General features: G+C 46.8%; 1 long non-coding RNA gene across 1 annotated transcript; it reads right to left on the reverse strand.

Annotated features, from left to right (window-relative positions):
• Positions 1–466: 466 nt before the first annotated feature.
• Positions 467–9,081, reverse strand: LOC309977698. The gene is made up of 3 exons (XR_014327088.1): positions 8,586–9,081; positions 8,165–8,343; positions 467–701 (listed from the first exon to the last, which is right to left on the reverse strand). It is a non-coding gene; the product is annotated as an uncharacterized lncRNA (long non-coding RNA).
• Between the last annotated feature and the right edge of the window lie 2,544 nt (positions 9,082–11,625).

Genomic DNA, 11,625 nt, shown 5'->3' on the forward strand with positions numbered 1-11,625 from the left:
TGATGTAGTCTCTTCAAAGGCCTCAGCCAACCCCACAAGGAGCTCTGAACCTCGTAGAACCTTTCAGAGCTGTCCCGAGTTGGGGTAGAGGGCCTAGACCTTTGTACCCCACACGGGTCGGTCAACGGATACAGGCTGCACCGGGGAAGGCAGGACGCCTCAGGCAAAGTGGGGCTCTTCAGCCAAGAACAAGTCCCTGAGAGGGGCTGACACTGGACAGCTGTCTGCAGGCAACACCCCAGCAGCTGCAGGAGCAAGTCCTTCACTCTGGCGTGAAGATCTGAGCCACGCAATGAAGCATCCGCTACAATGAGACCACCCACCCACCAAGGCAAATTCTATCTAAGTGTGGAAAACACAGTAGAAGTGATCAATGCATAACTTTCAAGTATTTAGGTCACTTCCTTATTTTCAAAGCACAAACAAACATAAATATATAATCAGAGAATTACAGAGTCATAGAAGATAGTGGGCATTTTAGTGTTTATCTCCTCCAGTTTCTTTATTTACGGATGAAGCAAATTGAAGAACAGAGAGGTTTAATGATTTCCCCAGGTCATGGCAGAGTCTAGATTTAAATTCAGGTCATTGGACTTCAGGTTCAGTGCCCCTGCCACCATGTCACAATAAGGCACATTGTAACAGGAACAGCAAAGAGACTCCATCTTTCATGCCAACTCTAATGAATTTGTAGTGGCTGCCTGGATGAATATGTTGAGAAGGAGATTTCAAATTAGAGCTTCAACAGAATAATCTCACTAGAGTCCTGTTCTGGGTTTTATAACTTCCTTGGCCTAATGATGAACACAAAAATGACAAGCAAGTTAAACATAGGACTTTTAGAGGAAAGTAGACTATTACCCTAGAAAGAAGAATGCCAAATTTGGTTTATTTATAACTTGAAGGTATCTAGCTGGATTACTTTTTTCCCCACAGAAGGTGGTTCCTTAAGTTATATTTCCTCCTTCCTCACTTGCAAAGTGAGGGTGTTGAGCCACCTAATTTTGGAGGCTCTTTTCAGCATCCGGAAATCTCTGTTGGTGAATGACCGGGTTGTCTCTTGGGACCACGGAGAAGGCTGAGGACATTTCCAGCCCCCCCCCCCGTAGGTGACTGCATGAAGGTGAGCAAGGGTACACATCCTCATTCCTCACAACAATGAGAGGCCTAGGGCTCCAGTGCCAAAGCTTATGGGAATAAAACTTTTTTTAAAAATTGTTTTTATTGTGGTAAAATATACATGCCATAAAAGTTAGCATTTTAACCATTTTTATTTTATTATTTTTTAAAATGTATTTATTTTATTTATTTATTTTTGGCTGCATTGGGTCTTCGTTGCTGCACATGGGCTTTCTCTAGTTGTGGCGAGCGGGGGCTACTGTTTGCTGTGGTGAGCAGGCTTCTCACTGCAGTGGCTTCTCGTGTTGCGGAGCATGGGCTCTAGGTATGCGGGCTTCAGTAGTTGTGGCACGTGGGCTCAGTAGTTGTGGCACACAGGCTCTAGAGTGCAGACTCAGTAGTTGTGGCGCACAGGCTCTAGAGCGCAGGCTCAGTAGTTGTGGCGCACGGGCTTAGTTGTTCTGCGGCATGTGGGATCTTCCCGGACCAGGGCTCAAACCTGTGCCCCTGCGTTGGCAGACGGATTCTTAACCACTGTGCCACCAGGGAAGCCCTTAACCATTTTTAAGTGTATAATTCAGTGGCATAAATCCATGCACAGTGTTGCTCAACCATGTACAGAATTGTTTCACCCTCTCATGCTGAAAATCTGTAACCAATCAACACGAACTCCCCTGTCCCTTCTCTCAGCCCCTCATAACCTCCGTTCCACTCTCTGTGTCTATGAGTTTGCCTATTCTAGGTACCCCATTCAATTGGAGTCATACAATATTTTTCCTTTTGTGTCTGGCTTATTTCACTCAGGATGTTTTCAAGATTCATCCATGCTGTAGCATGTGTCAGTACTTCATTCCTTTTTTGGGCCAAATACTATTCTGTTGTATGTCTATGTCACATTTTGTTTATCTTATTGTGTTTGGCTAGTGTGAATAATGCTATCAAACTTGGTGTGGAAATAATACTTTTTGCACCCAGTTCATGCCTGACACCTTAGAATCATGAAATCGTTAGGGATTACCTATTGCTTATCTTATAGATAAAGAAACAAAGGCCCAGAAAGACCCACCCCTCACTCATGGCAGACTTAACGGGAGACACCAGTACCATGAGATCTAAAACTTAGATTCACCATTGGGTGCAATCATGGTAAAATGAGTGCCCTGTTTTTTACAATCTTTGTTTGGTTTATCTGCAGCAGATAGGAGAGGTATGATTTTAAAATAACAGGACTTACTTTAATAGCTATCCAGTACTTGTCATACTAAGTGCTCAACTTACCTACTGTTTCACAACTAGCTTAAATTTAGCAGCACACTATTTTGTTATGTTCACAAATTTGGGGGGTCTGGAATTTAGACAGAGTATGGCAGGGGGCCTGTCTCTGCTCCACAATGTCTCAGGCCTCAGTCGGGGAGACTCAAATACCTGGGAGCAACTTGAACAGCTGGGCACTAAAATCATCTGAAACGTCTTTGCTCATATGTCGGATGCCTGAGCTGGAATGCCTCAAAGGCTGGGCTGTTGACTAGTGCATCTACACTTGACCTCTCCTTGTGTGCTGGACTTCCTCACAACATGGTGGAACCAGGGTAATCATGCTTCTTACATGGCTGCTCAAGGCTCTAAAAATGCGTATCCAGTCAACAAGGCAGGAACGGCATTTATGCCCTTTCAGGACCTGGCCTTGGTAATCACATAGTACCACTTCCATTGAATTCTGTTGGTCAGAGAAGTCACAGGACTACTCACTTTCAAGGTAGGGGACACAAACCCCATCTTTCACAGGAAAAGTATCAAAGAAGTTGTGGCCATGATTTAAAACCATTGCAACAATATAAACTATTATATATAGAATGGATAAACAACAAGGGTAATTTCCACCTTGAAAACTAAGTGATAGCCTAGAGACCAGGCCAGTAAACAGGGCACACAGGGATGGCAAACCCTACACTTCCCCACCCTAAAATTGATTGCCGTCTCTGTGGTTTTCAAGGGAGCTCAAGCTCTCTCACATTTTGTATCTGACTTGCCCAAAGACCCATGCCTGTGAAAGAACTGTTTAATGTGGGTATCTCTTCAACTATACCAACTTATCTCCTTCTTTTAAGTGCCATAGAGTGGTCCAACTAATGTTCTGAGTATCAGTCCTAAATGAAATGGGGTCACAGAAAACAAAAAACTGGAAGAGCCAAGACACGTGCTTTTCTAAGATGGCGATCTGGCTAGCACATTAGCCTGAGCACTTGACCTGTATGATGCTTCTAGAAAAAAGGTGTTTCATTGTGCTAAGAGCACTGGGCTGAGAATGAGAGTCCTGGCCTTCTCTTACTGCATGACATTCTCATCCGAACCTCAGACACATCATCAATAAGATGAGAATCATAACATACTTCACAAGGTTGCTTTAAAAGTCCTTTGTAATATTTGATACAGTCTACAGATATTTTTTGAAAACCTCTAAGATTGTTCATTTAAAAAACAGTGTTAACCAAAATTTTCCAAGTAAAAAACAAAACAGGAAACCCCCAAATTATTTTTACAACTTAAGTCAAGGAGAAGATGGTTGAGATTCTCACAGATCTTGAACAAACTACCATCCTCTGAATATCAGAATCAGAAACTAAAATGCAGAGATTGATCCACAGGAATTAAGTATCTGTGAAACAGGCGGGAGGAGGCAGGGCACAACCTTTGAAAGAATGACACAGCCCGAGGACATGACATAAACTGATTAGAACCAAATGGATCCAAGATGGCGGACAAGTCAACTTCCACTAGACCTTGAGCCTCAGTATTCGCTCACATCAGCAAGCTAAATGATACACCCACAGGAGCCATGACAGTTCCAAGACACCATAAGGATCAAAAGTGGGCGGTGGCCCAATTCCTGGAAATCCCCGCCCCTTCCTAAAATAGCTGGAACACTCCTCCCACTCATTAGCCTATGAAATTACCCGCTCCTATAAAAACTGACAGCCCCATACCCTGGTGCCTGTCTCATCTTCTGAGATGGCCCACACTCTGTCTGTGGAGTGTGTTTCTCTCTAAATAAATCCACTTCTTACCTATCACTTGGTCTCTCAGTGAATTCTTTCTGCGATGAGACATCAAGAACCTGAGCTTCATTAAGTCCTGAAACCAGGTGTGTGATCTCAGTTGGAAGACTGGGTTTTGGCCGGCTTTGAGTCCCAGCAGCATGGGTTCGAGTTCCAATCTGAGTTCTAGCCGGGTTTGACTCCCAGCACGTGGGTTCAAGTCCCAGTCTGAAGTGCACACTTTCATCTGAGCTTTACTTACTATGTGGGGGCAGCCCAGGAGCTGGCTTAGACTTTATTTGGCAATAAGCGAACCAGGTTACATACGCCTTTAGACATTGGACACAGAGCACAAACAGAGCAAGGCATGTGTGCAAAGCAGACTCCTTAAACAATTTTGAATTAGGTGAACCTATAACACGGTCTGGAAGATCTCAAGCAAATTATTTTCTTTATTTAGGGGAAAAAACTGCATAATAAGACTAATATCACCAGCCTACTTGAATCCACTTAAGAAATACAAATACCTCCTTAAGTCAAAAGAGTCATAGCTGTCCCTTGGATATAGAATGAAAAATTGAAGATTTTTTAAAATTAAGTTCATTTACTATGCAATGTTCTCATGTATATTTTCCCAGCAAGTAAGGTGAGGTCACTTAACGCTCTGACTTCCGGGTTCTTCCTCCTCTCCCCAGCGTCTCAATACTGGACTGCCCAAGGGTCTTGGTTCTCCTTCTTTCTCTATATTCTCATTTCCTTGGTGATCTCACATAATCCGTGGCTTTAAATACCGTGCATTTTCCCTATGCTGACAGCATCCAAATGTATATCTCCAGCTCAGACCTCTCTCCTAAATGCCAAGCTGAGATGTATCCACTTGGATGTCAAGGAGAAATTTCAAAGTTCACATGTTTAACACTGCTTCCACCCTTAGCATTCCCACATCCCAGTTAGTGGCAACTCCATGTTCCAAATGCCAAATACATTCTTTTTTTATTTTTTTTTTTATTTTTGGCTGTGTCAGGTCTTAGTTGTGGTGCGCGGGCTCAGTTGCCCCACGGCATGTGGGATCTTAGTTCCCCGACCAGGGATCAAACCAACATCCCCTGCATTGGAAGGTGGATTCTTAACCACTGGACCCCACCAGGGAAGCCCCGTGCCAAATATATTCTTGACTCCTTTATCTCACACACATCACGCAGCCATTAGGAAGTCGTGTTGGCTCTACCTTCAAAATATACCACGGATCTAAACACTTCTCACTCCCTTCCCTGTTACCGCTCTAGTTCACGCTACCGCCCTCTGTCTCCTCAAGCACTGCTACAGCTACATCCTCCTCCTGGGTATCCCTGCATCCATCCTTTAGTCTACCATTGACACAGTTTACATTTATTTTCAACACATAAGTTAGATCATGTCACTTCTCTGTTCAAAGTTCTCCAATGGTTCCTCATTTCACACCGAGGAAAACCCAAAGTCTTTACGATCGCTTCCATGTCAGACACTAAGATCGGCTCCCGTGAGCTCCCTGAGCTCATTCCCCCGCCACTAACATCGTCCTCGCACCCGAGGATGTGCCCCTCTTTTCTACGGTGTAAGCTCTGTGAGGCAGGGAGCTTGGTATGTGCTGTTCTCTGTTGCATCCTAAACTAATGTTATGGAGCTTGGCACGGCAGCAGACCGCTGGGTAAGCATTTGCTGAATGGATACGCGAATCAACGAACACATAAGTCTCAGGCATCCCTTGAAAACAGGGAAGGAGGGTGAATAGCCTCACCTCTTTGACTCCAGAGCAGGGCTGGGCAACCTAGAGCCTTCAGGCCCAAATCAAGCCTGCCACCTGTTTTTGCAAATAAAGGTTTACTGTAACCATGGCCAGGCCCATGTGTTTGCATACTACCTGTGGCTGCTTACCCATACACTATACCAGCAGAGTTGAGCAGTTGCTACGGAAAGTGTATGGTCAACAGAGCCTAAAATATATACTATCTGGTTCTTTACAGAAAAAGTTTGCTGTCCCTTGATCCAGAGGGTGCAAACTGAAAGGGAGAATTCAGCTACTCCTTGCTGTTCATGCAAAAATCCAGCTACCAAACCCAAAGAATGAAACACACTCAGATTTGGGTGAGCCAGTCAGTCGGTAAGTACCATACAAATTCCACAACCTCACTTTGGGGGAATGGCTAGCCTAGAAATGCTCCTATCCCACGCACAGGCAGTATTCGGTCTGTCAAGGCGGCAAAAAGTAGCCCTGTCTGCCCACACACATCACTAATGGGAAGATGAGGGAAGTTAGTCTATTTTTTTACATCTACATCCATTAATGTCTCAAGAGTTGAAAAATTTCCTGTAACTGCCTATTTTTAATCATGTTGCCACAGAAAGGTCATTTGTATCACATGCTTTGACTCAAAGACGCACTTCATTTCCTTAAAATAGAGTCAGCTCTCATCCACCTTGAAGACAGGGCTGCTCAGAACCCTGACTGGCACAGTGGGTGGGCTGGGGGCTCAGCAGGTGCTGCTTCGGGATACAAACACCTGTGCCTGGAAGAGGCGAAGGGGGCCTGGGGGACCCTGTCTGAAATGAGGCCGTCCAGCAGGCGGGCCCTGGCTGGAGGGCTTCCCTGGGAAGTTGCTGGCCACAGGATGACTCAGGTTTGGGACTGCTGTGCGCCTGTCCCGGCTTCCCTGGGGACTCCTGGGATGTGGAAGGACTCTGTATAGAGGAGGCGACTGAGAACTGGGCAAAGTGTAGATTATACCCTTGGTAATGGCTAGAATCACACCAACCATCAGTAGCCGTGACCCCGGACCCATGAAATGTGGAATTTTCCTGCCTTTGCTTTAGTCACTGGGGAAAAACATTCCTACTTCTCCACTTCCCAGGCAGAACTGTCCCATGGGCTGGGGTCCTCCCTTAAGGAGAAAAATAAAAATCTGCGACGTGAATAAGAGAAGGCTGCTGAGAAGTGGAATATTTCCTACCCTATCAGTAAACAAAGGATGTCAGTCAGTCATCAGCGACTGCAGCCCTCCAATGTGAGCTGGTGAGCCCTGAGGGAATTCAGGAAGGAAAGAATACCTGCCATCTAGCAGCCATCAGACTGCAGACACTCCTTACCATGAGCCCTGAGGAAACAAAGGAGGTGAAAACACAGGATACTGGCCCAGATAGCTGAGATACTTATCAAAGGAATGATTTCAGTGAGCCCGGACTCTAGCGTCTTCCCATACATACAAAAGTGCTAAATTCCTTAACTTGGGATATCTGGTTTTCTTTAATTAACAATAATCTTTTGATGTTCCAACTACCTGCTTTTGCTGCAAAACTCCTACATAACCTGGCTCCCCCCTCACCTCCTCGGAGCAGTCTCTCAGAGTTACTTGAGATGCTGCCTCCTGGGCTTGAAGTCCTAAGAATTCCCACCAAATAAAATATAACTCTCAGCTTTTAGGTTGTTTGTATTTTTTAAGTCGACATTGCGGGGGATCAATCAATCAAGTGGTCCCCAAAGACGGTGCCGGTCACTTTGTAAAACAAAACAAAACTCACTAGAATTCAATGCAAGGTGAGGACCTTCATTCAGGGGTAAATTCCACCTGATAGCCAAGGAAAACGCCAGATTGAAAGTTGATTTGAGGAACCCTCAGAATTGTTTGCATACTAGTAAGACAAGCCTAGATCCACAGCAACCGATTTCTGAGCTCAGGTCCCTCTAGGTGGTGACGGGATCTTTATTCTTTGAAGAATGTTAAGACCTGGCTGGTTCTGTTGAGACTTATCTTATCCAAATCCAGAGAGCTGGGTTGTAGAAACCTCTAAACTTCTCCCCATGATTCCAGGAATGATTAAAGTGAAAAGGAAATTCAAGGACAAAGAACAGGCTGAGGGCCGTGGTGGATCTCTAGCCTCAGCCTCCCAGCTCCCTGCCCTAGAGCCTACGTCTCCCCAGGGGACAAATCAAGACCCAAGTGGCTACTGCCATTGTTATTAACAGCATTACTTACCTGGAGACGGCTTATCTTCTAACAGGAATGCTGGGGAACCAGAGGTGCTTCCGCAGGACATTTCAAAGGCACCTTGGACTAGACCTTTGCCAAGTGGCTGTCTCTTTTCCTCACCTTGGATGAAGGGAGACGAATGAGGGGAAATAACTCAGTGGATGACTCTTTCTTGGATGCATTACCTGAAAGTCAAGAAGGGAATAATCCTGAGGCTCTGTTCTGACTACTTTTCAGGCTCTACAAGGAAATAATAAGAATTCACAATAATCTACTAATTGATACAAAGGAAAGTTATTTCGTTGTGAGCCTGGACTTAGTATGTGTTAAATAATGGTGAAACCGTGCACCTCAGACTGGGACTTGAACCCACACAGGCGGGACTCGAACCCGGCCAACACCCAGTCTTCCAACTGAGATCACACACCTGGTTTCAGGACTTAATGAAGCTCAGGTTCTTGATGTCTCATCGCAGAAAGAATTCACTGAGAGACCAAGTGATAGGTAAGAAGTGGATTTATTTAGAGAGAAACACACTCCACAGACAGAGTGTGGGCCATCTCAGAAGGTGAGACAGGCACCAGGGTATGGGGCTGTCAGTTTTTATAGGAGCGGGTAATTTCATAGGCTAATGAGTGGGAGGAGTGTTCCAGCTATTTTAGGAAGGGGCGGGGATTTCCAGGAATTGGGCCACCGCCCACTTTTGATCCTTATGGTGTCTTGGAACTGTCATGGCTCCTGTGGGTGTATCATTTAGCTTGCTGATGTGAGCGAATACTGAGGCTCAAGGTCTAGTGAAGTTGACTTGTCCGCCATCTTGGACCCATTTGGGTCTAAGCAGTTTATGTCATGTCCTCGGGCTGTGTCATTCTTTCAAAGGTTGTGCCCTGCCTCCTTCCCTCCTGTTTCTTTTCTTTTTTTTTTTTTTTAACCGATATCGCGGTAACAACGCGATACTGTTGTGGCCTCTCCCGTTGTGGAACACAGGCTCCGGACGCGCAGGCTCAGCGGCCATGGCTCACGGGCCCAGCCGCTCCGCGGCATGTGGGATCTTCCTGGACGGGGGCATGAACCCGCGTCCCCTGCATCGGCAGGCGGACTCTCAACCACTGCGCCACCAGGGAAGCCCCCTCCTGTTTCAATAGAGTTTACAACCTTTACAGAGTAAGTCACCAAACACTGTGAGGGGAGAAAGCAGAAAAGACCCATGAGGGAATATGCACAGGGATACACCGATAATTCTATTTTCCAAAAATATTTATTTATTTATTTGCCTGCACCGGCACTTAGTTGTGGCACATGGAATCTTTAGTTGCGGCATGTGGGATCTTAGATCCCCGACCAGGGATCGAACCCGGGCCCCCTGCATTGAGGGTGCATAGTCTTAGCCACTGGACCACCAGGGAATTCCCTCTATTTTTAAATAAGGTGTTGAAGTGTCAGTTGCCTTTGACCTCAGGAAAAATACCCATACACAAAGTCACATCGAATTTGGGCCTGAAACTAGGGTCCTCACATGATTACTTGAATGTACCCCATCGCCTTCAACACCACAAGGGCAAGACTGCTACAGACGCTGCTGCCTGTGGGGGGCGCCTCCTCGCTCCTGGGAAGGTCACTGGCCCTCAGAGAAGGCCACCATAGCATTCAACATGAGCATTTTTTAAGGAATGGTGGCCTCTCCTAAAGACATCTCTCCCTGCAGCGCCACCGTTTCTGTGCTCCCCCAGGTATTGATATATCTCATCCAGCCCAGGTGCCAGAACCTTCTCTGGGGAAACCCAGCCCCTCCCCTAACGCGAAGGGAGTCCCTGTCCCTTTGGAATCTGGCAAACACAGCCGCCTGGGGCTGTGGCCACCTACTGGTGTGCTTCTGCTGGCTTCCAGGGGGCTGGGAAGTAAGGAAGGAACAGGATGGGGCCTGTGGAGGGCTTACTTCCAAACTAGTCTCTCCACCAACAAAGAGTGCTGCTGGCTGCCTCTGAAGTTTACCTAATTACCGTGAGAACTGCCTTCTTCGGAAAGTCACACTGTTCAGTCTCACAGGAGGAAGGGACATATCTCTAATTAACTTGACTTCTACCTACTGTGCCCATTTTAATTTCAAAACACACTCCCCTCCATCCAATTATCAGCGGTTCCTCTGAGTCCTCTGAAAGGCAGGCCCCAGCCCAAGATGGTAGGGGCATGTGGTCTCGGTTTTCCCACCACATAGGACTTTCTGTTTGTGTCCGGTGTCTCCTGACCACGCCCGGTTTGCCCTGAGTCCTGTGCTGACCTACAGGACGCAGGGCTGCCTGACTTCAGACTGTCTTCCTGGGTCTGGCTCCTGTTGGCTCCGTGCTGAGGTTTCTCCCCTGTGAGGCTGTCAGCTCCACCAGTCTCCCCGAGAACAAGCCTGCAAACAGTGCAGTGGGCATGCAGACCCTGGATGTGGGTGAGGGCAGGAGAGGCCGGCAGCCGCCTTGGCTAGAGAAGAGCGGAGGTGCCCTCTCACCTCGTCATCTAGGCTGGAGTGGGGCTACCCCCTCCCAGACTCAGATGTGACTGGAATCCTGGTACCTGTGAGCTGGAAGAAAACTTTGCTCATGAGTGAGTAAACCAAAGCCCACAGCTCAGGTCAAAGAGCTGAACTTGGCCTCTTGACTCTCAATCCACACTCTTTCCACTGCAGTGAACTGCCTCAAGCTTTCATTTCTAGTCAATTAATCTCTTCATTCTAAACTCTTCAGGCGCACAGAGGGAGAAAAATCTTCCAGTGGGTCCTCTGGAAGGGGTGGGGGGAGTTGGAGAGAGGCAAGGTGGGTTTCTCCCTGCTCTGTGCTAACCCCTGAAGAGCTCTTCTAAAGTCACCATCTCTGAGCCTGGCCCCAGCTGCCTGGCATCTCATACCTACCATCCTGAGCTGGAGGCCTGGGAGCATTTCCCAGGTCTTGGCCGCTGTCCCAGGAGGAAGTGGGGCTTCATAGCTGGTGAGATAACATCAGTATTAAAAATGCCTTCTTAGTGATACGCTATGTCTGTTTCCTAGAGAATGACCCGTGTGCTCTTGGGGATCTACTAATATTTTCCTTGTCTGTCCTGTGACCCACGACCTTGCGTGAACCTGGCTATGTGTTTCCTGGACTCCTGATTGCCCAGCAGATGACACCTTTGACCCACTGACCCCCTGATCTTCTGTATGTCTCTGGCCTCACTCTGGACACTCATGCTCTGACTGCCCACATCTGGGTCCTCCTCCAGGCCTGCTCTGTACCTGTGTCTGCCTCTAGCACAGCTCTCCCTGCCCTGCCAAGTTCTGAGACCTGGTTGATCTCTATATGGGTTTAAACCAGCCTGACCTTAAATACAGAAGCCTGAGAAACAAGCTCGTTGCTGTTTTGCCCATGATTATGTCACTGTACAGTACCATGGAACCACCCTGCACAAAACTTGACATATGAAATGCAAACTTTCCAAGCAAATAC

Source organism: Leucopleurus acutus, assembly GCF_964270905.1.
Source record: "Leucopleurus acutus genome assembly, chromosome: 21".
In the NCBI taxonomy this organism is placed as follows: domain Eukaryota; kingdom Metazoa; phylum Chordata; class Mammalia; order Artiodactyla; family Delphinidae; genus Leucopleurus; species Leucopleurus acutus.